The sequence below is a fragment of the Mobula birostris genome, chromosome 16 (genome assembly GCF_030028105.1).
Source record: "Mobula birostris isolate sMobBir1 chromosome 16, sMobBir1.hap1, whole genome shotgun sequence".
NCBI lineage: Eukaryota > Metazoa > Chordata > Chondrichthyes > Myliobatiformes > Myliobatidae > Mobula > Mobula birostris.
Genome location: NC_092385.1, coordinates 30,940,616 through 30,966,562, shown reverse-complemented (window position 1 = coordinate 30,966,562; position 25,947 = coordinate 30,940,616). Strand labels below are relative to the sequence as shown.

The following is a 25,947-nucleotide window of genomic DNA, read 5'->3' as shown; positions in this document are numbered from 1 at the left end:
TTTGAGTCACAAAGCATAACAGGGACCTCTTTGGATGATCAGGATGGGTCTTCCTTTTCTGAAGTATGCGCCCTGTGCACTTAGCAATTGCCAACTTTAAGTTAACTGAATTAACTTATTCTTTACTGAGTCCTGATGAAGTATTTCAACCTGAAACATTGATAATTCCTTTTCTCCCAAAGATGCTCCTCAACCCACTGAGTTCCTCCAGATTGTAGTTCCACTTTCCAGCATCGGCCTTCTCTTGTGTCTCTGTTGTAATCTTTCTCTCTATTCCACAATCTGGAATTGTTCCTCATAAGCTCGTTTTTGGCAAAAAGTAATATCAGTTTATTTTAATTATGTAAATTCAAACATTATTATTATTATTAACAATAAAAATAAGTAGTTGACAGAAATATAATTTCTGAATTCGATTCTCCAGCTATATCTTACTAAAGTTGCATTTAATATCATCATAACCACTTTTATTTAGTTTTAACCATATCAGCTCAAATGATATTTACCCTTTCTCCCTACCAAAACAGACTCTCTAGGAGCAATCCATATACCATAAAAATTAGACCAGCAAAAATATCTGTGCCAGAATGCAGCCTCGCAACAGCTCAATACACACAGACATGGTCATGTAATATGTTTCTCTCAGAGCAAGCACAGTAGGTGTTTATGTTTTCAACAGACCACACTAGTTTAAAGCCAGTAATCTAATTCTATGCTGGTTTTCATGGACTGATGCAGCTTCTTTGCCTGTGGAAAATCATATACAACCCTTGAAGTGAAGGGCTTCATAAATAAATAATTGGAGTACAGTTACAAGTTTTTAGCACCTTGACTGAAATATTAAGCACAGTGCCATGGTTGAAGTTTTATTTCTTTGTGATCCCTGCCATCAGACCTTTCCAACACAAGGTTTAAATGTAATGGTCGCATAATATGCTTTGATTGGCCTATGCAATGAGTGGGGGCACTTGAGCCAGTGTGCTATCAATATTATTTTGCTGCACCAAGGCCCATAACAGTTTGTTGCCAGAGCCTCAATCTAGTCAATGGATCTATGTGCAGGCAGAAGCAATTAGGTGTCATTGGCTTAAGTAGTTCAACACATCATTGTGGGCTTTAAGGCCTGGTCTTTTACTGTACTGTTATCCGTAAAGTGAAATTTGTTAGATTTCCACAAGATAACTTATAGTTAATCAATATCTCCACTACTTTATCATTTCCTGTCAGAGTCACCTTATGTACAGACACCCCTGTGCCTAATGTCACTTTTTGGACATATAATTATATAAAGGCATCCGTTAGTCTTGCAAAACCATGGATCTGCGCCTGGAAAGTCTTCACTCTCTAGGGCGCAGGCCTGGGCAAGGTTGTGTGGAAGACCAGCAGTTGCCCATGCTGCAAGTCTCACCTCTCCATGACACCAATGTTGTCAAAGGGAAGAGCATTAGGACCCATACAGCTTGGCACCAGTGTTGTCGCAGAGCAATGTGTGATTAAGTGCCTTGCTCAAGGATACAACATGTTCCCTCGGCTGGGGCTCGAACTCACAACCTTCAGGTCGCTAGTCCAATGCCTTAACCACTTGGCCACGTGCCCACATGTGGACATATAGTTATTCTATGTATATATGCTGTCTTATGTATTTATATTTATTATGTTTTTTTTAATTATTGGGTTCGTTATTATGTTTTTTGTGCTGCATCGGATCTGGAGTAACAATTATTTCACTCACCTTTACAACTATGTACTGGAAATGACATTAGACATTTTGAATCTTCAGTTAGATTACAAATAGTGAAGTTTGATGAAAATAAGAATCTTTTGCTCAGATGTGTGCTGCAGATTTGGAGAGCTTTGGGGACTTGATAAAGGTGTACAAGATGATAAGAGGCATAGATAGAGTGGGCGGCCAGAGTCTTTTTCCCTGGACAGAAATGGTTAATACAGAGTTTTTGGAGGAAAGAATAGGGGGATATCAGATGTAGGTTTTTACACAAAGAGTGGTAAGTGTGTGGAACACACTGTCGAGATCGTAGTAGAAGCAGGTGCATTCAGGCAACTTAAGAGACTGTTAGAATGGCACACAAATGAAAGAAAAATGAAGGGCTATGTGGGAGGGTAGGCTTAGATTGATCTTGGAGCAGGTAAAGGGTTGGTGCAACATTGTAGGCCGAAGAACCTGAACTGTGTTGAATGGTCAATGCTCTATGTTCTAGTATATCTTGCCTATCTCATGTTTCTGTTTGGAAGTTGAATTTGTGTATCAAGAATTCTTTAACAGCTAATAACAGATTAACCTAGTTCTGGTCATGGGAGATGGCAGAATTTCATCATTTTTATTCATTTCAAAGACGTAGGCATCATGGGCAAATCTACCATTTATTGCCCATCCTTGACTGTCATTTAAAAGATGGCAGTGAGCCTCTTTCTTGAAGCAGTGGTGGAGCCAGTGTCTTTAGATTTCCACACTACCTGAGAGTCATGTCAACACTCTATAGATACAACAGACTTCGTTGCTAGATGATTAGAATGAATGTCTACTTCTTGCTTGAAGTCTTTGGAGCCAACAACTGAAAAATATGAGTGTTTTGGAGTTTCCAATGGGCTAGCACTGCATTCTTTCTGCTATGCTTCTATAAGGGTTTTTTTTATAAGGGTACAAAAATAGTGTGTCATCCTGCTAAAAATGGCAAGCAAGTTAGCACCCAGAGTTTATGTGGCTGAAATCATTGAATGCAAGCAGCAAAGATGCTTTCTGTGTGGCAGACATTCTTTTATTTCCTTGTGTCTCCAATTAATCTGTGATTGAGTTGGAGTCCTCCAGTGACCATTATAGAGAATGTATGTGACATTTCTGCCAGAATCTCTTTGAAAAAAATGTTTATAGATCCTTTATTCTCATGTCACAAGAAATCATTTTTACGAAAGTTCTAAATATTGATTTGGTCATTGTGAAGACCTAATCTTAAAAATAGCTACACAGAAGTATTCTTGTGGTTCATTTATTGGTTAAGTAAAGTCAGTACATGCCAAAGATTCTTAAAACCTATTAATTTATTCATCAGTTCTCTGTAATGTTATTTTTCCATCTCTAATTGTGAGGGGTTCAACTATTCCAGTTATCTCTACGGCTTTGTCTTCTGATTTCTTGAGCTGTACTATTTGTGGTAACTCACTTGCCTTTTCTTCTTTCTGCTAAATATAGCACACACTTCTACAAGAGGCATAAGTGGAAATAATGATTAGATGAGAATGACTGTGAAAAACAGTAAAATGCATCTTGTTCTATAAGGATTGTGATGAACCCAGAAGGGATGCAATTAAATGGATGAAAGTTGAAGGAAGGGTGATGAAGAGTTGAGTAAAGATTGAGAAGAACACTTAGCAAAATGGTAGTGTAGCGGTCAGCGTGACGCTATTACAGCTCGGGACATCGGACTTTGAATTTCAATTCCATCATCCTCTGTAAGCAAGTTTGTATGTTCCTTCCTATATGCACATGGGTTTCATTTGAGTGCTTCACTTTCCTCCCGCAGTCCAAAGACATACCATTTAGTAGTATTTTGTAAAATTGTCTCATAAATCAGTGGGTTGCTGGGCAGCTTGGCTCAAAGGGCCAGAAGGGGTGTTTCACATAATATCCCTAAATAAAATAAAATTTTAAAAAGCAGAGCAAATTAAAATAGGACAACCCTTCAGTCAGTCAATATGTATTTTTAAATCTAGTTAGAATATTATACAGTTTCTATATTGCATTTATGATCTGGGCACAAAACTTAAAATTCAACAGGTGAAGCAGTGTATATGGAAGGAGAAACAGTACATGTTTTGGGACAAAAGTGTTTTGTTAGAACTGATGAAGGGTCTTCAGCCTGAAACACTGCCTCTATTTATCTTTGCACAGTGGTTGCATGACAGCTGAGTGTTCCGTGCATTTTCTATTTTTATTTTGAATTTCCAGCACCTGTAATTTTTGAATATCAGAACACTTGTACTGCTTACATCCAAACACATTGCCTTATTCAGGACAGGGATGACCGAGAGAAAAGTATGCACATACCTTGTATGCATTTCTCATTCTAGTGAGGATCAAATCTGTCATGTCCTGTGCTGGTTTGTGCCCACCCGCAGTTTTGATTCGAGGACTTTCCTTTTAAACTGAACTAAACATCATGGCTATTGCATGGCCTAAAGACGCAAAACACAGAAGCTGGAGTATTCTGAGTGGTTTTGGGCCCCTTATATAAGAAAGGAAGTGCTGACATTGGAGAGGGTTCAAAGGAGGTTCAAAAATGATTCTGGGATTGAATAGCTTGTCATATGAAGAGTATTGATGGCTCTGTGCCTGTATTTACTAGAATTCAGAAGAATGAGGGGTGATCTCATTGAAACATATCAAATGTTGAAAGGCCTCGATAGATGTGGAAAGGATGTTTCCTATGGTGGGGGAGTATAAGACCAGAGCACACAGTCTCAGAATAGAGGGGCATCCTTTTAGAACAGACATGAGGAGGAATTTCTTTAGCCAGAGGGTGGTGAATCTGTGGAATTTGTCACCACAGGCAGCTGTAGAGGCCAAGTCACTGGATATATTTAAGGCAGAAGTTGATATATTCTTGATTTAGTCAGGGCATGAAGCAATCCCGTAGTTGCTGCTCTCCATTCTGTGAAAGAATGAAGGAAGTAGGCAGGAGATTGGGACTGAATCAGCCATGATGAAATGACGAAGTAGACTCAATAGGCTAAATAGCCTAACTCTGCTCCTGTTTCTTATGGTCTAAGTTAAAACCAGTTGGTGCAATTGGGTTGCTTTCCAGATTAATTAATGCAAGCTAATTAAATTGGCTAAATGCACTGGTGAACTTTTTTTTATTCACACTTATCTAAATGGGTAACTTTTCACATCAAAAGTGTGAATGCCTTCTCATTATTATATACTTGCGTGTCTTCTATGACATTCCTTAGACCACATTTTGGAAAATTTAGTTGTCCTTCTCCTAGCTGCATACAGGCAGAGGCTAAAGAGCAAGGCTGCAGAGGTAAGGACAACAAAGAGGTGTCGTAAAATGGAGAGGAGCAGCTCAGGATTACTTCAGCCATGTTTAAGGACTCATCAGATTATTTGAATGAATATGCCACAATTGTCACAGACTTTATAGAGACAATCGTCGACAAGTGTATCCCCAAAAAACCATTCAGAGTCTACCCTGAGAGGCTCTGGATGAACTAACGAAGTTGTAATCTGTTGAGGGTCAGTTCAGTGTTGTTCAGACATGGCGATCAAGTGAAATACAGGAGGTTCAGGAAAGACCTCTAGAAAGCCATCTTGCCTGTGAAGGGGCAATTCTGGACCTAACTGGAATCACAAAAGGATGGTCGACAGCTGTGGCAGAGTTTGAATGCTATCACCTACTACAAAGTAAACCCAAACGACATATGTAACAACAAGGTTTTGCTCCCAGATGAGCTCAATGCCTCTCATGTTCACTTTGACTGCCAAAAACATGAAGTCAACTTCACAAGCTCCTGCTGCCCCTAATGACCCTGTGATTTCTGTCTCTGAGGTCAACATGAGAACATCCTTCAAGAGGCTGAACCCATGAAAAGCATCTAACCCAGACAAGGTACCTAGCCGAATACTGAAGATCTGTGCTATTCAACTGGCTGGTGTGTTCACGGATATATTTAACCTTTTGCTTCAGCAGTCTAGGATACCTATCTGCTCCAAACAAGCTTTAACTGTACTGGTACCCAAGAAGAACATGGTAACCTGTCTCAATGACTATCATCCAGTAGCACTTACATCCACTGTGATGAAGTGCTTTGAGAGATCGGTGATGAAGCATATCAACTTCTGTCTGAGGAGCTACTTGGATCCAGTCCAATTTGCCTTCTGTCACAATAGGTCAATAGCAGATGCAATTTCATTGGCTCTTCACTCAATCTTGGAACATCTGGACAGTGAAGATGCATAGATCAGGATGCTCTTCATTGACTACAGGTCTATATTCATCCCCTCAAAACTAATTTAAAAAGCTCCAAGACCTAGGCCTCAAATCTTCCTTGTGTGACTGGATCTTCGATTTCCTCACTTGTAGGCCCAGTCAGTTTGAATTGGCAACAGCATCTCTACCACAGTCACCATCACCACAGATGCATCCACACAGCTGCATGCTTATCCCCTGCTCTATTCACTTTATGCTTATGACTGGAAGGCTAAGTACAGCTCCAATACCATATTTACTGTAAGTTTGCTGATGACTCCACTATTGATCGAATCAAAGTTGGTGACATATATCAACATAAAGGAGGGAGATTGAGAAGTTGGCTGAATGGTACCACAACAACAACCTCTCACTCAATGTCAGAAAAACCAAAGAGTTAATTGTTGACTACAGGAGGAAGAACATCGGGATCAGAGGTGGAGAGAGTCAACAACTTTAAATTCCTTGGTGTTATCATTTCAGAGAATCTGTCCTGGGTACAGCATGTAAGTACCATTACAAAGAAAATGTGACTGTACCTTTCTTAGAAGTTAGCGTAGATTTAGCATGTCATCTAAAACATTGACAAACTTCTAGTTTGTGTGGTGGGGAGTACACTGATTGGTTGCATCATGGCCTGGTATGGGAAAACCTATGCTGTTCAGTGGAAAAGCCTACAAAAAGTGGTTAATACACCCCAGTCTATCACAGTAAAGCCCTCCCCACCACTGAGCGCATTTACAAGGAGCTCTTTTGCAGGAAAGCAGCATCCATAATCAAAGACCCCACCCCCATCATCCAAGCCATGTTCTCTTCTCACTGCTACCATCAGAAAGCAGATACAGGAGCCTCAAATCCCACTCCACCAGATTCAGGAACAGTTATTACCTCTCAACCATCAGGCTCTTGAACCAGAGGGTAAAACTACACTCACCCCAACACTAAACAGATTCAACAACCTGTGCACTCATTTTTAAGGACTCTACAAGTTATGTTCTTGATACTTACTGCTTATGTATTTATTATTTTTACTTTTATTCTCTTTTTTGTATTTGCACAGTTTTTTTTACACATTGTTTGTATTTGTTTGCATTTTTATTGATTAAATTGTGTTTCTTTGTATTTACTGTGAATGCCTGCAAGAAAACAAGTCAGGGTGGTATATGGTGACATATATGTATTTTGATAATAAATCTATTTTGAAATTTGTAATTTGAACTTTGACATTACTATAGATGGTAGGGAACACTATCTATTAATGTCTTTGATTTTTCATTGTGATGGTCTTCATTCCCTCTGTAAATGAACATCTTTACTTGCCAATTGGAAAACAATAGACATTTAAGATATAGGGGAAAAATCATAGCCAGCAGCTTTATTGTATATTACTGTGTATTATTTTCAGCACCATTCATAGTTTTCTCCTTTCTATTGCATTATCTCATTGCCTACCCTCCATCCTCTATGCTCTATCAAACCTCAATGCATCTGAGTTACTGCTGCACACATTTTCCACCAAGTAGTAGGGCCTGGAGGCGAAGGGTGCTGTGCCAATTTATCTCCAAGGCAACAATGTTACAATAACAATCTTAAAATTATTTGAATTTCAGACCTCTGTAGGGCCCATCAATCTTAACTTTAGTGCTTAGCCCCCACCCCAAGAGTTCTGTATGTCCACATTGTGCTCAGTGACTAACATTCCTTTCCTTGTTCCTATAATGTAACAATCCTCTGTTTGTGTTTAAACATTAAGTGGGCTTACTTCTCCTTATCTTTCTAGCTTTCTGTAATCACTCCCATCTTTCCACTCCCAGAAGATTTTGATCCTCTTAGATTTGGCATCTGTTTCTGACATAGCACTAGGCATCATGTTGCTGCACTAAAGATGTTATAAATGTAGGCTGTTACTTCCTCACTTGAACAATATGGCAGAAGATGACTGAAGGCTGCACATAATAATGAAGAATTGAGGGGAAAATATGCTTAAGAATTCCATCTTTTGCCTTTCCTTCAGCCACTATGCATTCCCCACTCTATCATATTCACATGTCCTCTTCTCATTTACCTTCCCTCTACCTTATTCTCATCAATCTGCCTTTTCAACTCCATTACTTGTTCCACTGCCATCTGCTTCACTATTATTCACCCTTTTGCTCTACGGTTGTATAATGTGAATCTTCATGTTTCCCCCATTTTCTTTTCATCACTATCTGCTCATCTATCCAACCCATCCTCCCTGCATATTCTTTTTCATGGAATCATTCTTTACATTCAAAATTATTTTTATAGAAATCAAGTGAGAAAGTGGAAAGAAGAAAATGGCTCACTTTTTCTCTCCAGGTTTATGTTTCAAACATGCATGTGATTAAAATTGAGCTTATGTAATTGATCACAAAACATGTCCTGTATGTTTCCTGACCTTTACCACCTCCCGTGAATACCACCTAAAAGATAGAATGGACCGAGTTTTCTAGTCTACATTTTCAATTGAAAGCACTGCTGAGAGCTGTGATTCAAAGCAATAAAAAGGCACTTTATAATTAAGAGATGCAGACTTCCTATAAATGGTATAATAATATGAAATTTCCTGCTCCTGCCAATTTTTGAACTGCCAATAAATATCAAACTACATTTGATAGATTGCCAGTCAGAAAAACAGTCACATTCATTGCCTGAGATTATCACTTGCTGTCCTCACCGGGTACTCACATTGGACATCTTGGCTATTTTGAGTGTGCAGAATTTCTCCTCCAGTTCAGCATCTGTTAAGATTAGTGAACTGTAAAAGAATGAAGCTGACTAGTTATGCTTCCAGATTTCTTGGCCTGTATTTTATATGTATTGGTGGTAACACTTTATTCCATCAGTATATGAACTTCCCGACAAGGGAAAAGAACACCTTGGATCAAGTCTACTGCAATCTTCTTCATGCATATAAAGCCAGCCCTCTGCCACATTTGGGACTCTCAGACCATCTGTCTCTGTCCCTGACCCCAGCATATAAACCACTCAGCTGCAGACAAAGACCATATATGAAGACAGTCAAAGTATGGACTAAGGAGGCTACCTGTGCCCTACAAGACTGCTTCGATAACACAGACTGGGAAGTTTTTGATGAAGGAGGAGATCTGGAAGGGCATACATCAGCTGTTCTTTCATATATAAACTTTTGTGCTGAGAATGTCATGGACACAAAGTCTGTTAAGGTGTTCCCCAACCAAAAACCTTGGTTCAATAGCATGGTGAGGATCTTGCTAAGAACACGGGATGCTGCTTTTAAATCTGGGGATCTACAGGCCTATGGGCAGGCAAGAAGAGCCCTGAAAAGTGGCATCAGAGAGGCCAAGTGCAGATAGAAACAGGGTATACAGGAGTACTTTACCAATAACAACTCCAGATGTATGTGGCAGGGGATAAAGACTCTTACTGGCTACAAGGACAGCTATACAGTCACAAACTCCTCAGATAGGACACTGCCAGACACTCTGAACCAGTTCTTTTCTCACTTTGATAGTCAGAATGGAGAAGTTGGCATCCAGTCAGCACTTACAGAGAAGGATGACCCTATACAATTACACCAACACCAGTTCAGATCCGCCCTGCACGGAGTCAATGCGAGGAAAGCAGCTGGCCCAAATGGAGTCACCGGAAGGATTCTTAAGGACTGCGCAGATCAACTAGCAGGAGTATTTACTACCATCTTCAACCTCTCGCTACTACAGTCTGTAGTCCCCACCTGCCTTAAGTCAGCCACAATAATACCCATACCAAAGAAAAGTACAGTGAACTGCCTTAATGACTATCGCCCAGTTGCTCTAACTCCTATCATCATGAAATGTTTTGAGAGACTCATACTGTCTTATATTAAGTCTGCCATACCTGCTGACCTTGATAAATACCAGTTTGCGTATCGTGCAAACAGATCGACAGAGGATGCAGTCATCACAGCTCTCCACACAGCCCTTACAAACCTGGATCAGGGTAACACCTATGTAAGAATGCTGTTTGTGGACTTCAGCTCAGCTTTTAATACAGTCATCCCCTACAAACTGGTGCAGAAATTGAGCAACCTGGGCCTTGGCAGTTCACTGTGCTCATGGATACTGGATTTTCTGAGTAACAGACCCCAAAGTGTCAAAATGGGAGAACACACATCATCTACTCTCATCCTGAATACCGGTACACCACAGGGGTGTGTTCACAGCTCCATCCTCTATTCTCTTTTCACCCATGACTGCTCTACCATTCACTCCACCAACACCATTGTCAAATTTGCTGATGATACCACCCTAATAGGTATCATATCAGACTGTGATGAGACAGCCTATAGGGAGGAGGTACAGCATTTGACAGAATGGTGTTGTCATAATAACCTGGACTTGAACATCACAAACACCAAGGAGTTGATAGTAGACTTCAGGAAATCAAAGCACGTCGAGCACTCTGCTCTGCACATATACGGGAAAGAGGTGGAGAGAGTAGAGAGTTTCAAGTTCCTCGGCATCCACATCTTGGCTGACCTCACCTGGACTGCCCATATCTCTTATCAGGTGAGGAAGGCCCAACAGAGGCTCTACTTCCTAAGGAAGCTAAAGCACGCTCTCCTCCCTCATCACCTGCTGATCAACTTCTATCGGACAACTATAGAGAGCCTCCTGATGTATTGCTGTGCAGTGTGGTTTGCCAGCGGCACAGAACAGAACAGGAAGGACTTGCAGTGGGTGGTGAGGGTAGCAGAGCGGGTTATTGGCACAACATTACCCTCCCTCAGAGACATTTATACTGGCAGACTTCAAAAGAAGGCTACTTGTATTTCAAAGGATCCCACTCACCCTGGACATCACCTGTTTTCCCCTCTACCTTCTGGGAAGAGATACAGAGCATTAAGGACGAAAACAAAGAGACTCCTTAACAGCTTCTACCCACAAGCAGTGAAATGTATAACACCCCCTTCCCTTCTCCTGCCCCCCTCCTAAGACGGCGGCAGCTAAATGCATCACACTTCCAGGAGTGGCAGGTGTGCAATAGTCCTACCCCCCCATCCATATATTATTAATTTTGGACTGCACTCCTGAGGTTTTAGAGTTTATTTTATGTATATATTCTTTGTCATGCTGCAAAGCATTGAGCTGCTAAACTGTGTTTCATTGCTCCACAACAATGACTATAAAGATATCCTTCTTCTTCTTCTTCTTCTTCTTCTTCTTTAACCCCATTCTGTGTGGAATTGTAGATCAAGCTATATTAACGCATGAACTACACTTACATTTTGCCATTCTGCAAGTCAAGAAAAAGAATCTTGATAGAGATCAAGATAAGCAATCTGGAAAAAACTTAATTTTCCAACAGCTTATGGCTTTTTACTGTTGGAGGAGAATCCACAGTCTTTTTTTTAACATTGGCCTAACAAAATTCCAAGAGGATATTTTTAGACCCTGATTTATTTCTTAACAACTGCCACCTTTGGCTTTATTCACACAGCTTAGCTTTGATCCATGTTGGTAGTGAGATTTCATAGTGGCAATTAAACTGATGGATTTTAACTGCTCTTGAAGACAGCTTTCATATCCATGGTTCCCATTTTGCACAGTCTGATTTTTTTATATATCCATTCATTTACCAAAATGGATGTAACTAGCAAAGCTAACAGTTGTTGTCCAGCCCTCGTTGGTTTTCGTGTCATGTTAAAGGGCACTAGTCAGTTACCTTGGAGAGAGTGGAGAAATGTATAGGCCAGATGTATTAGATTGAAACTGAACCTGAAGGAAACTTGTTCACAGTTCATCTCTTTTTCATGATAGGGAAAGATACAAGTGATCCACATGAGTTTTTAAAATAATCTGTTATCTTAATAGCCGTTTAATAACCATCACAGGAGTTTCTTGGTCCAAATTTAGTGTAATTGGTTTTAAATACTCCAGTTTATTTGGTGGAATTTGTACTCTTGTTCCTGGATTAATAATCTGGGTTCCATCAATACTAGCGTAACCACTCTATCACTCTGCCACTGTTGTTGCCAAGAGCGCCCATTATTAAGAATTGAAAATATTTGAGTCCTAGAGAAGTACAGCGCAGAAACAGGCCATTCAGCCCATCTAGTCAATGCCAAAAACATATAAAATGCCGACTCCTATCAACCTACACCGGGATCATAGCTCTTCATATTCCCACTATCTATGTACCTATCTAAATTTTTCTTAAATGTTGAAATCAAGCTCTCACAACCCGCTGTGTGAGGTATCCCCTCATGTTCCCCTTAAACTTTTCACCTTTTATCCTTGACTCATGACCTCTGGTTGTAGTCCCACTCGGCCTTAGTGGAAAAAGCCTGCTTGCATGTACCCTATCTATATCTCTCATAATTTTGTATATCTCTATCAAATCTCCTTTCACTTTTCTAAGTTCTAAAGAATACAGTCCTACCCTGTTCAATCTTTCCTTTTAACTCAGCTCTTCCAGACCCAGCAACATCCTTGTAAATTTTCTCTGCATTCTTTCAACCTTGTTTACATCTTTCCTATAGGTAGGTGACCAAAACTGCACACAATACTCCAAAATAGGCCTCACCAGCATCTTGTACAACTTGCACATAACATTGAATTATGAAGGCCAATGTGCCAAAAGTTTTCTTTATGATCCTATTTACCTATGGCAGCACTTTCAATGGATTATGTACCTGTATTCCCAGATCCCTTTGTTGTACCACACTCCTCAGTGCCCTGCCATTCACTGTGTAAGACCTACCCTGGTTGGTCCTACTGAAGTGTAAAACCTTGCACTTGTCTGCATTAAATTCCACCTGCTATTTTTCAGCCTATTTTTCCAGCTGATGTGTATCCCTCTGCAATCCACAATAACCTTCCTTACTGTCCACTACACCCCCAATCTTGGTGTCATCTGCAAATTTTCTGACGTAGTTAACCACATTATCATCCAGATCATTGATTTAGATGTCAAACAACAAAAGACCCAGCACCAATCCCTGTAGAGCACAGTATTCGGAGGCCTCCAGTCAGAGAGGCAAACCTCTACTACCAATCTCTGGCTTCTTGCACAAACCCAATGTCTAATCTAATTTACTATATCATCCTGAATGCTGAGCGACTGAACCTTCTTGACCAGCCTCCCAAGCAGGACCTTGTCAAATGTCTAACTGAAGTCCATGCAGACAACATCCACTGCCTTGCCTTCATCCACTTTGTTGGTAACTTCCTCAAAAAGCTCTACAAGATTGCTTAGAAATGATCTACCACGTACAAAGCCATGCTGACTATCCTTAATCAGTCCATGTCTATCCAAATACTTGTATATCCCATCCCTCAGAATACCTTCCAATAAATTTACTAAAACTGATGTCAGACTCACAGGCCTATAATTTCTTGGTTTCTGTTTAGAACATTTTTCAAACAGTGGAGCAACATTGGCTATACTCCAAACCTCTGGTACCTCTCCTGTTGTGAAGGATGTTTTAAATATCTCTGCTTGGGCCCGGGCAATTTCTGCACTTGCTTCCCGTAGGGTCCAAGGAAATGCCCTGTCAGGCCCTGGGGATTTAATCCATCCCAATTTACCTCTGGGTAATGAGGTTTACTCTCACGAACCCACAGATTCTTGCCAAATTGGGAGCCAAATATTAAAGAACATAAACATAGAACAGTACAACACAAAAAAGGCCCTTCAGCCCACAAAATTGTGCCAAACTAATTAAATTATAATCAAATTGCCAGCTAAACTAATCTCTTCTGTCTACACAATGTCCATATTCTTCCACTTTCCTCACATTCATGTGTCTATCTAAATGTCTCTTAAAATTTTCTAATGTATCTAACTCTACCACCACTTCAGGCAGTACTTTCTAGGCATCCACCTATCTCTGTTTTTTTTTAAATTTGCCTGTTACATCTCCTTTGAAATTACCCCCTCTCACCTTAAATGTGTGCTCTCTTGTATTAGACATTACAACCCTGTATAAAAGAAACTGTCTGTAATAATCTTATAAACCTCTATCAGATCTCTCTTCAACCTCTGTTGCTCCAGAGAAAAGAACCCAAGTTTGTCAAACCTCTAATCCAAGCAGCACCCTGGTAACTCTCTTCTACACCCTGTCCTAAGCCTTAACATCTTTCCTGGGGTGACCAGAACATATCTGGAAGTGGTATAAATAGAGTTTTGTAAAGCTGTAACATAACTTCCTGACTTTTGAACTTAATGCCTCAACAAATAATGGCAAGCGTGCCATATGCCTTCTTAACCACCCTATCTAGCTGTGTAGCCACTTTCAGGGAGCTATGAACTTGGACCCCAAGATCCCTCTGCTCGGAAACACTGTTAAGGGTTTCACCTTAAGGCCAATTTTTAACTTAACTGACACATTTATGTGGATTCTAATGCTGTTTTTATGTTTCAGTTGATTTTGTACTATATTATCTGGGCAAATTAGGTTATAATTACTCTCAAAGTATCAGTATAGAAAATGCTTTTGAAGAAGTGTTTTCACTAAACTTCAATTTCTTCATCAATTTTGACTCCTTTATATTGTTCTTTCCTTTTAAACAGAAAGTAATCCTTGAGATAATTATGGATTCCAGATTTTGAATGTTTCAAAGCATATTTTAACAAATGAAGTAAATACTTAGATTTTAGAAATAAATCAAATTAATTTATGCACAGTGATCTAATAAGTGTATTCCTACAGTAGCTGAGTATACTATAGCCCAGTCTTTGCAAGGAGGTTTGAATACAATTGCAGCACTTTGCAAGAGCAGCATTTCTTTAAAACTGAGTCATATGGAAAGGTACTGATAGTTCATCTTGTCCTCATGGTATAGTATTTAGAGTAGAGCAGCTCAGCAAAAATTGCAGGAACTGCATTCATTCTGCTGTGGAAATAAAAAAAAATGTCTGTACGCAATATTGCATGCTAGTTGTATTACAACAATTAGTACCATATGTGGAGAGCTGATCACTTTGAATTCAGGGTCAGCAAATTATGTACAGCTGTCATAATCAAAAGTGCTCACTATATAGATTTATATACTTTCAATATTTGTTAAAAATGAAAAATAAACTATACTAATGAGATTGAAGTACTAGAAAATAAATATCAAAACGGTTCTAACCCCTATTTTGCAGGCACATAGGGAAAACAATGTACTATTTTTGCCATTCCTGGTTGATTTATGCAGAGTAGAACTTTTTCTAGCAGCAACCCCCTCTAGAGCAAAAGGAATGGAGTTGTGGCTGAAGCAGTGGGTTTGGCTTAGGCTGATGACTTTTGCCAATAGGCTGGAGGTTAGCTGGTTTTTTCGACAAGTCAGAGGGAATCTGAGAGAGCTGCCTACCAAGTGATCTGGCATTCTTTATTACACAGCCCTTGAATACCTAAGCCATTCCAAACGGCTGTTCTGCAGTGTATGAGAATGCTTCTCCACCTCTTGCTGAGTACCCCACAGGGCCTCGCCAAGCAGTTTCTATTTAATGTAGAAGCCAGACTTTTCTCATTAAAAGGACATTGGAAGTGCTTCTCTGTTTCTTCTACAGTGGATATTAGAAAGACACAGAAACAATTCCAGTAAAGGTAAATGTTACACTTTTTAAATTTTATGGCCTGTCATAAAAATATTTGTACAATATTACTTTAAATATTTAATTTTGCTACAATGTTACGAGGCTTTTTTTCTGAAGCCAGTTGATCCTGAGCTTGTGTGGTGCTGCAGATTATAACAGGCATTGTTTTTATTAAACACTTTCTATTAAGATGTAATCTCTTCTGCTTTTTAATTTCACAGTCATCATTGCTTTTTGATATATTAAATTACTAAGGCTGTAGAATTTTGAAATGGCAATTTTATTATCATTTCAAGTGGGCTTGTGTAAATAATTGAATCATATTAAAACTGATTAGTGTTATGTTAAATTTTTGGTTACTATACATATGTTAATTGGAAGTAGTTATGAACATAAGGCTTTTATATTTATCTCAATTTTCTTAAACCAAGAAAATATGATAAGCGTATGTGTAGCATTCTAGACATAAATAACCTTTTTCTTTTTTGGGTCAATATGGGTCTTGAATGGGAAGCTGAATCTGTGGGAGTCTAAGGTTTATTTAAGCTTCTGAGTAGAGCTGTATGTGTCATTTCAGCTGTTGTTAGGATTTAAGAGGAATGACAGAATGCAAATGGTGAACCCTCTGACACCTGGTATTGCAGTAAGTTTAAAAATTTTAAGTCAGTTTCACAAAATATCTAATATATTCAGTTCTGTCTCTTTAACTATATAATCTCCAAATTTTTTCTTAGTTGTATAATGTTGAATCCCCAGGATTAAACTTTAGGTACCTTTCATTGAAGAAAACAGAAACATTACCACTGTATTATTAGTTTCTTTTATTTGTCCTATTACTTGAACTGATTAATGTACACCACATTAATGATTTCAACATTGGTCTATATTCATGTGGTTTAATTTTATCCATTGTTAATGATTATCAATGTGGTTTGCTTATAGGAAATAGTGTTGTCTATTTGTGAACAGCTGTTTTGTCCGAATGTTTGGCAGTTAGATAGAGTATTATTGTCCCCATATATTTAATGTATAACCTGTAGTCTTTGTGCAATAATTTGTTATTCTGATCATTGAAACTTTCTTAAATCTCTGGAAAAAATAAAGAGCTAAATAAGAATTGTGAACATGGCAACAAGTTATTTTGAGGCAAGGTTAATCAGTATGTGCTTGAGAATTTTGCACTTAAACTACAAGCACATAGAGAATAATATTTTGATTGTGAATTGTATTGATTTTAATGCTTCTCCAATGATCATTATGTTTCTGTAAATGTAAAATTAATAAGGTAATGGAGCTTTCTAATGACATGTGAATGGTTTATTCAAGTCTGGCATTTAGTTTTTATTGCCATAGATTTATTGGTTGTTCAGGAAACCAGCATCATTTGAATTTAATTATACATCAACTGTTAAAAAGAAACAAAAATAATGTGGTTTCATTGTTGCGATTATGAATTATCATATTTGTACTGGGTTTGATTAATTAGAATATTTCTGCTGCATGATTTGTTTTGCCTTCAGCCATGGCCATATGAGTTAAACCAATTGCTGTGAATTCAGATATATGGTAATGTTATTGGTCTCAACAGTAATTTAACTCTTGGAGATCTGAAAGATATTTTACAGCATTTGAAAAGCGATAAAGTGACCAAATAATTATCTACTACTAGCTTGAAATGTTTTTGCAGCAAGTGAAAAGTACAAGAATCTTATGATAAGTACTCTATTCCTTTCAAAAATGCAGAGCATTTTTTGTAATGTTTAGTTACTGATAATTAACTTTGTATACCTTAAGGCCATTGTTCTGCTTTTCTGATTATGGGCTCAGAAAACACATGTCCTTGAACTATACAAGGGAGAATAGTGTACAGGATGCACTGCTTTACATTTTAGAATTCTGGAGGCAATTAGCTTCAGTTTAAAATGATGATAATCACATCTTAAATGTATGTATGTTTAAGAAATGTATTTAAAATTTGTTCAAAAATGAATTTCAACATAGTGCATTGAGGAGGCTTTTACTAAATTTCATTTGTCTTTTTGAAAGCACAAACTAACTCAAGGTGTAAGACATCTTGAAAGTAGTTTGTCATGAAAATAGTTTCACAAATTTTGACTTATTAAACAAAAAAAGGAGAATATGGTAGCCACTATAAAGATAGATTTTCATATTTTGTGGAATAATTCCTTTATGTTGTGTGAAGGTCTGAATTTCAAGTTGTAAAGGAAACTGAATATGTATTTGACATAATACATTCCTAATTAGTGAATAATTCATGATTCTACTATCACTGAAGTCTTTGTCAGCATACTTCCAGTGTAAGTGATAGTGTAGTAAAGGCAGTAGACAATTATCAGTAACTTACTGAGCTGGAACAATCACATTAGCACGAAGAAGCTTGTGATGAACAGTGACCATCTTTAGCAGACGAAAGGCTGGAGGCAGCATTTATGGGTAGCAGGAGAAGCAGTCCTGTTCCTCATGGCTCACAAAGGAGATCATTACTTCCAAATTTTCTGAGCTCTGGGAATCCCAGCTAGTGAGAGGTTACATTAAAAATGGGTTTTCAGTTGCACCATGGAATTGTGATTTAAATTATGATGAAAATTCCCATTTTCCAAAATAGTATGTATGTATGTAAATTATTTCTGTAAACCATGGCAATTGGCTGATGAACAGATAGGTCAAGATACCAATCCAATTTTGATTCCTTCCCTCCCTATCAAGGGGATGGGAGGTTAATATTTCAATCCATGCATATACTTTATTATGATGATTATGAAGATTTTGTTAACTGTATAACTAAACCATATTTTAATAACAAAAATCACTATACCATACCTGGATGTACAAGTTGATTTACCCTTGTACCAGTTTTGGTAGGTTAATTGTCTACAGTAAGTGGTAACAAATTGGAGAGGTAGCGGGGAGATGGGTGAAATGTTGATATGAGAGGAAATGAATGGATTATAGTACAATAATTGCAGAATGGGATTACTCTGAGAGCAGGAAGAGAGTCATTGAGCCAAATATCTTTCTTCAATGTCATTAGGAAATAAATGGAAATGCCTTTCCTTCTCAATGCCATTGCAAGTAGTGGAAACTGCAGAGAATGCGAGTTGTGGTCTGGATTGGAAGTCAGGAGGGAAAAGAACAACAGTAGATTGAGGGGGTAATGATAGGGAATAAGAAGTCGGGACATAGATCTCACTGATGAGGTGATCAGTGTGGGTAGGGAATCTCAGCATGTAATGAATTAGATGCTAGAAAGCACTTGGGGTGTAGGTGAGAATAATCAGAAACAAAAAAACCTGGAAAAAGATTTAAGCTCTCCATCAGTAGCACAAATAGCACTTGAACTAATAGTGAAACATGTCTCAGTTCTCCAATTAAGATTTTCTACATTGTGCTTTGCCTGTATTTACATCATCCTTGTCTCCTAGGTACAATCTTGTGCATCAAAAAGATATTTGATGTCATTGTGCATGTAATATGCCCTCACTATGTGCACACTTCATTTCTGGTGAAAACTCCATGTCTAATTTTTGGTTCAGTACCAACTTATAATTCGCTTGATCACATTTTGTGATTTTTTTTTTAAAAATGCAGCACCATGTAACAGAAGATTTGGCCCAACATCTTCCCAAGTCTAGTTGGCTAACTCTCCAGTTAAATACTATGCTGCTGACAAATTTCTTCCTGTTTAGGGAAATTGTTTCTATATGTGTGTTCTTCGTGTCATTTGTGGCTCAGTTGCTGAACTCTTGTCTGAGTTAGAAATTTGTGAGATCAAGTTCCACTCTAGAGAGATGAACATATAATCCAAAGTGACACTGCCATTGTTGGGTGCATTGAGTAAATGCTGTGCTGTCAGAAGTGCTGTCTTTCAGATGATAGGTTAAGTCAAAAACCTATAACTCTTCCAAGTAGATGTAAACACTCTCTTCCACAGATCCAAGGGGATTTATCCTTGGAGTTTTGCACAATATCAATTCCTTCTTCTGTTTCACAATAATAAATTATTTGGCCTTTAACACTGTTGAATGCCGTAATTTGTTCTGCACCAATTGGCTGCCATTTTTCCAAATTACAAGAGCGAGTACTGAAAGTATTCAAGTGAGTATTTGGTGACAACCCAAAGACACGAAAGATGCAGTGTAAATTCATGTCTTCCTTGTTCTTTGTTTTGTAATCTGCTGTATACATTGTGCAGTCCTGTTGATCAAGTTTTTATGACATATAAATTGACTCTCAGAATTTTGATTTCTTCACAACGTAAAATGCAGCTGATGGAGGGAGTATTGCAATTGGTTATACTCCAGTATACTATTACCGCTCTTGAATCATAGGGGATAACTTCACTTGCCCCATCATTGAAATGTTCCCACAACCTAAGGACTCACTTTCAAGGACACTTCATCTCATGTTCTGATATTATTGCTCATTTATTGTTATTATTTCTTTCATTTTCTATTTGCACAGCTTATTGTCTTTTTCACATTGGTTGAACACCCAAGTTGGTGCGGTCTCTTATTGATTTTATTATGGTTATTATTCTATTATGGATTTATTGAGTATGCCCATACATAAGTCACCTGGGCCAGATGAAGTGCACCCTAGGATTCTGAAAGAGGTAGCGGTACAAGTTATGGAGGCATTAGTAATGATCTTTCAAAAATCATTGGACTCTGGCATGGTGCCAGAGGACTGGTAAATTGCAAATGTCATTCCACTCCTTAAGAAAGCAGTAAGGCAACAGAAAGGAACCTGTATTCCGGTTAGCCTGACCTCAGTGGTTGGGAAGGTGTTAATGATGAGGTTTTGGAGTATTCAGTGACCCAGGACAAGATAGGACAAAGTCAGCATGGTTTCCTTAAGGGAAAGTCATGCCTGATGAGCCTTTTGGAATTATTTGAGGAGATTACCCATAGGATAGATAAAGGGAATGCAGTAGATGTTGTATATGTGGACCTTCAGAAGACCTTCGACAAGGTGCCACACATGAGGCTGCTTACTACATTAAGAACCCATGGCATTCCAGGAAAGTTACTGGCATAGTTAGAGCATTGGCTTATTGGTAGGAGGCTACAAGTGGGAATAAAAGAATCCTTTTTTGTTTGGTTACCAGTGACTAGAGACATTCCACAGGAGTCATTATTGTGACCGCTGCTTTTTATGCTGTATATCAATGATTCAGATGATGGAATAGATGCCTTTGTTGCCATGTTTGCAGATGATACGAAGATAGGTGGAGGGGCAGGTCGTGTCGAGGAAACAGGCTGCTGAAGGACTTAGACAGATTAGAAGAATGGGCTAGGGAGTGGCAAATGAAATGCACTGTTGGAAAATGCATGGTCATGCATTTTGGTAACAGAAATAAGTGTGCAGACTATTTTCTAAATGGGGAGAAAATCCAAAACCCTGAGATGCAAAGGGACTTGGGAATCCTTGTGCAGGAACACTCACAATGCGCTGGAGGAACTCAGCAGGTTATTCAGCATCAGTTGAAAAGATTAGTCAACGTTTTGGGCTGAAACCCTTCGTCAGGACTGAAGGAAGAACTTTGGGGAGGGTTTGAAGAATGCTGGTAGTTGAAAAAACCAGTAATTTGAAAGACAAAGGGGTGGGGGAGGGGAAGCAGGGAGGCAATTGGCAGGAGAACAATGCGCAGTAGTAGAAGGAGGCGGAACTATGAGGGAGGTGATGTGAAATAGGGATAGAGGAAGGGAGGGGGAGGGAATTATCGGAAGTTGGAAAATTCTATGTTCATACCAAGGGGCTGGAGACTACCTAGACGTTATATGATGTGTTGCTCCTCCAACCTGAGTTTAGCCTCATCATGGCAGTAGAGGAGGCCATGTATGGACATATCTGAATGGGAATGGGAAGCAGAGTTAAAGTGGGTGGCTACTGGGAGATCCTGTCTGTTGTGGCGGTTGGAGTGGAGGTGCTCGATGAAGCAGTCCCCCAATCTGCGTCGGGCTTCACCGATGTAGAGGAGGCCGCACCGGGAGCACCGGATGCAATAGATGACCCCAACAGATTCGCATGTGAAGTGAAGTGTTGCCTCACCTCTCCCGCACAATCACCGCCCCTATCAACTCTGGAGACCTTCCATCCCCAGCCGCTAAACTCATTATTCCCACACCCCGTACCGCTCGGTTTTACCTCCTCCCAAAGATACACAAGCCTGACTGTCCCGGTAGACCCATAGTTTCTGCCTGCTCCTGTCCAACCAAACTTGTATCTGCCTACCTGGACTCCATTTTGTCACCCATAGTTCAGTCCCTCCCCACCTACATCTGCGATACATCCCATGCCCTCCACCTCTTCAATAACTTCCAGTTCCCCGGTCCCAACCGCTTCATTTTTACTATGGATGTCCAATCCTTATACACCTCCATTCCCCATCAAAAAGGCCTCAAAGCCCTCCGCTACTTCCTGGATAATAGACTTCACCACTTCCCCACCACCACTACCCTCCTCCAGTTAGTGGAACTGGTTCTCAGACATAATAACTTCTCTTTTGGCTCTTCCCACTTTCTTCAGACTAAGGGTGTAGCTATGGGAACTCGCATGGGACCCAGCTACGCCTTGCTCTTCGTTGGCTATGTGGAACAGTCTGTACTCCAAACCTATTCTGGTACTGCTCCCCAACTTTTCCTTCGATACATTGACAACTATATTGGTGCTGCTTCCTGCACCCATGCTGAGCTCGTCAATTTCACCGACTTTACTTCAAACTTCCACCCAGCCCTCAAGTTCACGTGGTCTATCTCTGACACTTCTCTCCCCTTTCTCGATGTCTTGGTCTCCATCTCTGGAGACAGACTGTCCACTGACATCTTCTACAAACCCACTGACTCTCATAACTACCTCGACTATACCTCTTCCCACCCCACCACATGCAAAAATGCTATTCCCTATTCCAGTTCCTCCGTCTCCGCCGCATCTGCTCCCAGGATGAGGCTTTCCATTCCAGGACATCTCAAATGTCCTCTTTCTTTAAGGATCGTGGTTTCCCTTCTATGGTGATCAATGATGCCCTCACCAGCATCTCCTCCATTTCCTGCACTTCGGCCCTCACCCCATCTTCCCGCCACCACAACAGGGACAGAGTACCCCTTGTCCTCACCTACCACCCCACCAGACTCCGGATCCAGCACATTATCCTCCGCAACTTCCGCCACCTTCACCAGGACCCCACCACTAAGCATATCTTTCCCTCTCCGCTTTCCGCAGGGATCGATCCCTCCGCGACTCACTTATCTGCTCGTCCATCCCCACAGATCTCCCACCCGGCACTTATCCCTGTAAGCGTAACTGCTACACCTGTCCCTACACCTCCTCTCTTGCCACCATTCAGGGCCCCAAACAGTCCTTCCAGGTGAGGCAACACTTCACCTGCGAATCTCTTGGGGTCATCTATTGCATTCGGTGCTCCCGGTGCGGCCTCCTCTACATCGGTGAAACCCGACGCAGATTGGGGGACTGCTTCGTCGAGCACCTCCACTCCATCCGCCACAACAGACAGGATCTCCCGGTAGCCACCCACTTCAACTCTGTTTCCCATTCCCATTCAGATATGTCCATACATGGCCTCCTCTACTGCCATGATGAGGCTAAACTCAGGTTGGAGGAGCAACACATCATATACCGTCTAGGTCGTCTCCAGCCCCTTGGTATGGACATAGAATTCTCCAACTTCCGGTAATTCTCTCCTCCTCCCTTCCTCTATCCCTATTTCACATCACCTCCCTCATAGTTCCGCCTCCTTCTACTACTGCGCATTGTTCTCCTGCCAATCACCTCCCTGCTTCCCCTCCCTCACCCCTTTGTCTTTCAAATTACTGTTTTTTTCAACTACCAGCATTCTTCAAACCCTCCCCAAAGTTCTTCCTTCAGTCCTGACGAAGGGTTTCGGCCCGTAACGTTGACTAATCTTTTCAACTGATGCTGACTGACCTGCTGAGATCCCCCAGCGCATTGTGAGTGTTCCTATGACAACAGCATCTGCAGATTATTTTGTGTTTAATCCTTGCGCAGAACACCCTAAAAGTTAACTTGCAGGTAGAGTTGGTGGTGAGGAAGGCAAATGCAATGTTAACATTCATTTCAAGAGGTCTGGAATACAAGAGCAGGGATGTGATGCTAAAGCTTTATAAGGCACTGGTCAGGCCTCACCTTGAGTATTGTGAACCGTTTTGGGCCCCCTCATCTACGAAAAGATGTGCTGTCATTGGAGAGGGTCCAGAGGAGGTTCACAAAGATAATTCCAGGAATGAAGGGGTTATCATATGAAGAATGTTTGATGACTCCTGAGTCTATACTCGCTGGAATTTAGAACGATGAGGGGGGATCTCATTGAAATCTTTCAAATGTTGAAAGGTCTAAGCAAAGTCGATGTGGAAAGGATGTTTCCCATGGTGGAGGAGTCTAGGACAAGAGTGGACAGCCTCAGGATAGAGGGGCATCCATTTAAAGCAGAGATGTGGAGGAATTTCTTTTGCCAGAGGGTGGTGAATCTGTGGAATTTATTACCACAGGCAGCTGTGGAGGTCGGGTCAATGTGTGTATTTAAGGCAGAGCTTAATAGGTTTTTGATTGGACATGACATCAAAGGTTACGGGGAGTGGGGCTGAGGAGGGAAAAAAGAGAATCAGCCATGATTGAATGGCGGAGCTGACTAGATGGGCCAAATGGCCTAATTCTGCTTCTATGTCTTATGATCATATGGTCTAAAATGAATCTGTAATGTATATGTGATAAATATGTGTTTTGATAATATATTAACTTTGAACTTTGAGATAACTGATTTATTGGTGATGAGGAAATAACTATTATTGTGTGGAAGCTCCACAGTCTAGGGTCCTGCAGCCCCTCAACATTAAGTCCTGCAGCCCCTCAGTGTAAGTCCTCTCCAACACTTGGAGGTTGTATCGCCCCAGGAGGCCACACAAATGGCAGTAGTGCCTTGTACATAGAATGTGCTAATATTACCAATGTATAGAAGTTATAAATATACACACAGTAGCCACTTTATTAGGTACATCCTGTACCTAATTAAGTGGCCACTGAGTGTATGTTCATGGTCTTCTGCTGCTGTAGCCCTTCCACTTTAAGGTTTGACATATTGCGCATTCAGAGATGCTCTTCTGCACACCACTGTTGTCAGGCATGGTTATTTGAGTTACTGTCACCTTCCTGTCAGCTTAAACTAATCTGGCCATTCTTCTCTGATCCCTCTTGATCCCTCTCATTAACAAGGTGTTTTTGCCCCCAGAACTACTACTCACTGGATTTTTTTTTGTTCTCGCACCATTCTCTGTAAACTCCAGAGACTGTTGTGTGTGAAAATCCCAGGAGATCAGCAATTTGAGATACTCAAACCACCCCATCTAGCACCAGCAATCATTCTGCAGTCAAACTCAATTAGATCACATTTCTTCCCCTTTCTGATATTTGGTCTGAACAACAACTGAACCCCTTGACCATGTCTGCATATGTTTATGCATTGAGTTGCTGCTACATTATTGGCTGATTAGATATTTACATCATCGAGCAGGTATACCTAATAAAGTAGCCACTGAGTGAATAGACACATTGACACCATAAGTGTAGAAAAGACCATGCACTGTTGTTCTATAACTTTATTGAACCTCATTTATGTCATTGAACCTCCCCTTTCTAAAGGAGAAACCAGTGAACCACTGACAAAGTTAATCTACCATCATTATTTGAGAAGTTGTTGGAATCTATTTTTCTTGAAATGGTACCAGGGTGTTGAAGATTGGCAGAATCAGTATGGTTTTATTACAAGGAAATGACATTTGATTAATCTGTTTTATTTTGAGGTTGTAACTAGCACGATATGTTAGGGTGAACCGTTGATGTGATGCATTTGGACTTTTACTAAGATGTCCCATAAAAGATGATCAAACCAAATTAAAGCACGTAGTATGAGTAACAACATACTGACTGGCATTGAAGCTTCATTGACAGGTAGAATTCAGAGAGCTGAATTGAGTGGATCACTTTTATGTTGAAGCTTTGACTAATGGGGTGCTCCAGGAATCAATGTACAGTTGCTCTTCACTATACTGTATATAGATCAGTGATTTAGATGATGGGAATCAAGTGTAATGTATATAAACATTTTATAATTTTGGTGGCAGTGTGATCCATAATCTTATTGAATGATGAAACTGGCACATGGTACTGTAGACTATCTCCAATTCTTATGTCCTTTCTATTACAGTTGTCATTAGTCCAATCTTTCACCATAAGACTAATTATAAAAATAATATCACAAATAAACACACAAGCTAGTTTAGAAAATGGCTTCCCAAAGTTTGCAATCTACCAACAGAATTGCAGTCACTGTCTGTTGTCCACC

The 25,947-nt window shown here is 40.0% G+C and overlaps 1 protein-coding gene across 4 annotated transcripts in view; it reads left to right on the top strand.

Annotated features, from left to right (window-relative positions):
- prickle2b (prickle homolog 2b) overlaps nucleotides 1-25,947 on the top strand; it is a 205,662-nt gene that overhangs the window by 91,339 nt on the left and 88,376 nt on the right. Inside the window, exon 1 of one of the 4 annotated variants that reach the window (XM_072280516.1) lies at nucleotides 15,405-15,561. The exons of the other annotated variants lie outside the window; for them this stretch is intronic. The gene's annotated coding sequence lies outside the window, so the exon portion shown is untranslated. Of the gene's footprint in view, nucleotides 1-15,404; nucleotides 15,562-25,947 lie in introns of those variants that run through there. 4 annotated transcript variants of the gene reach the window in all.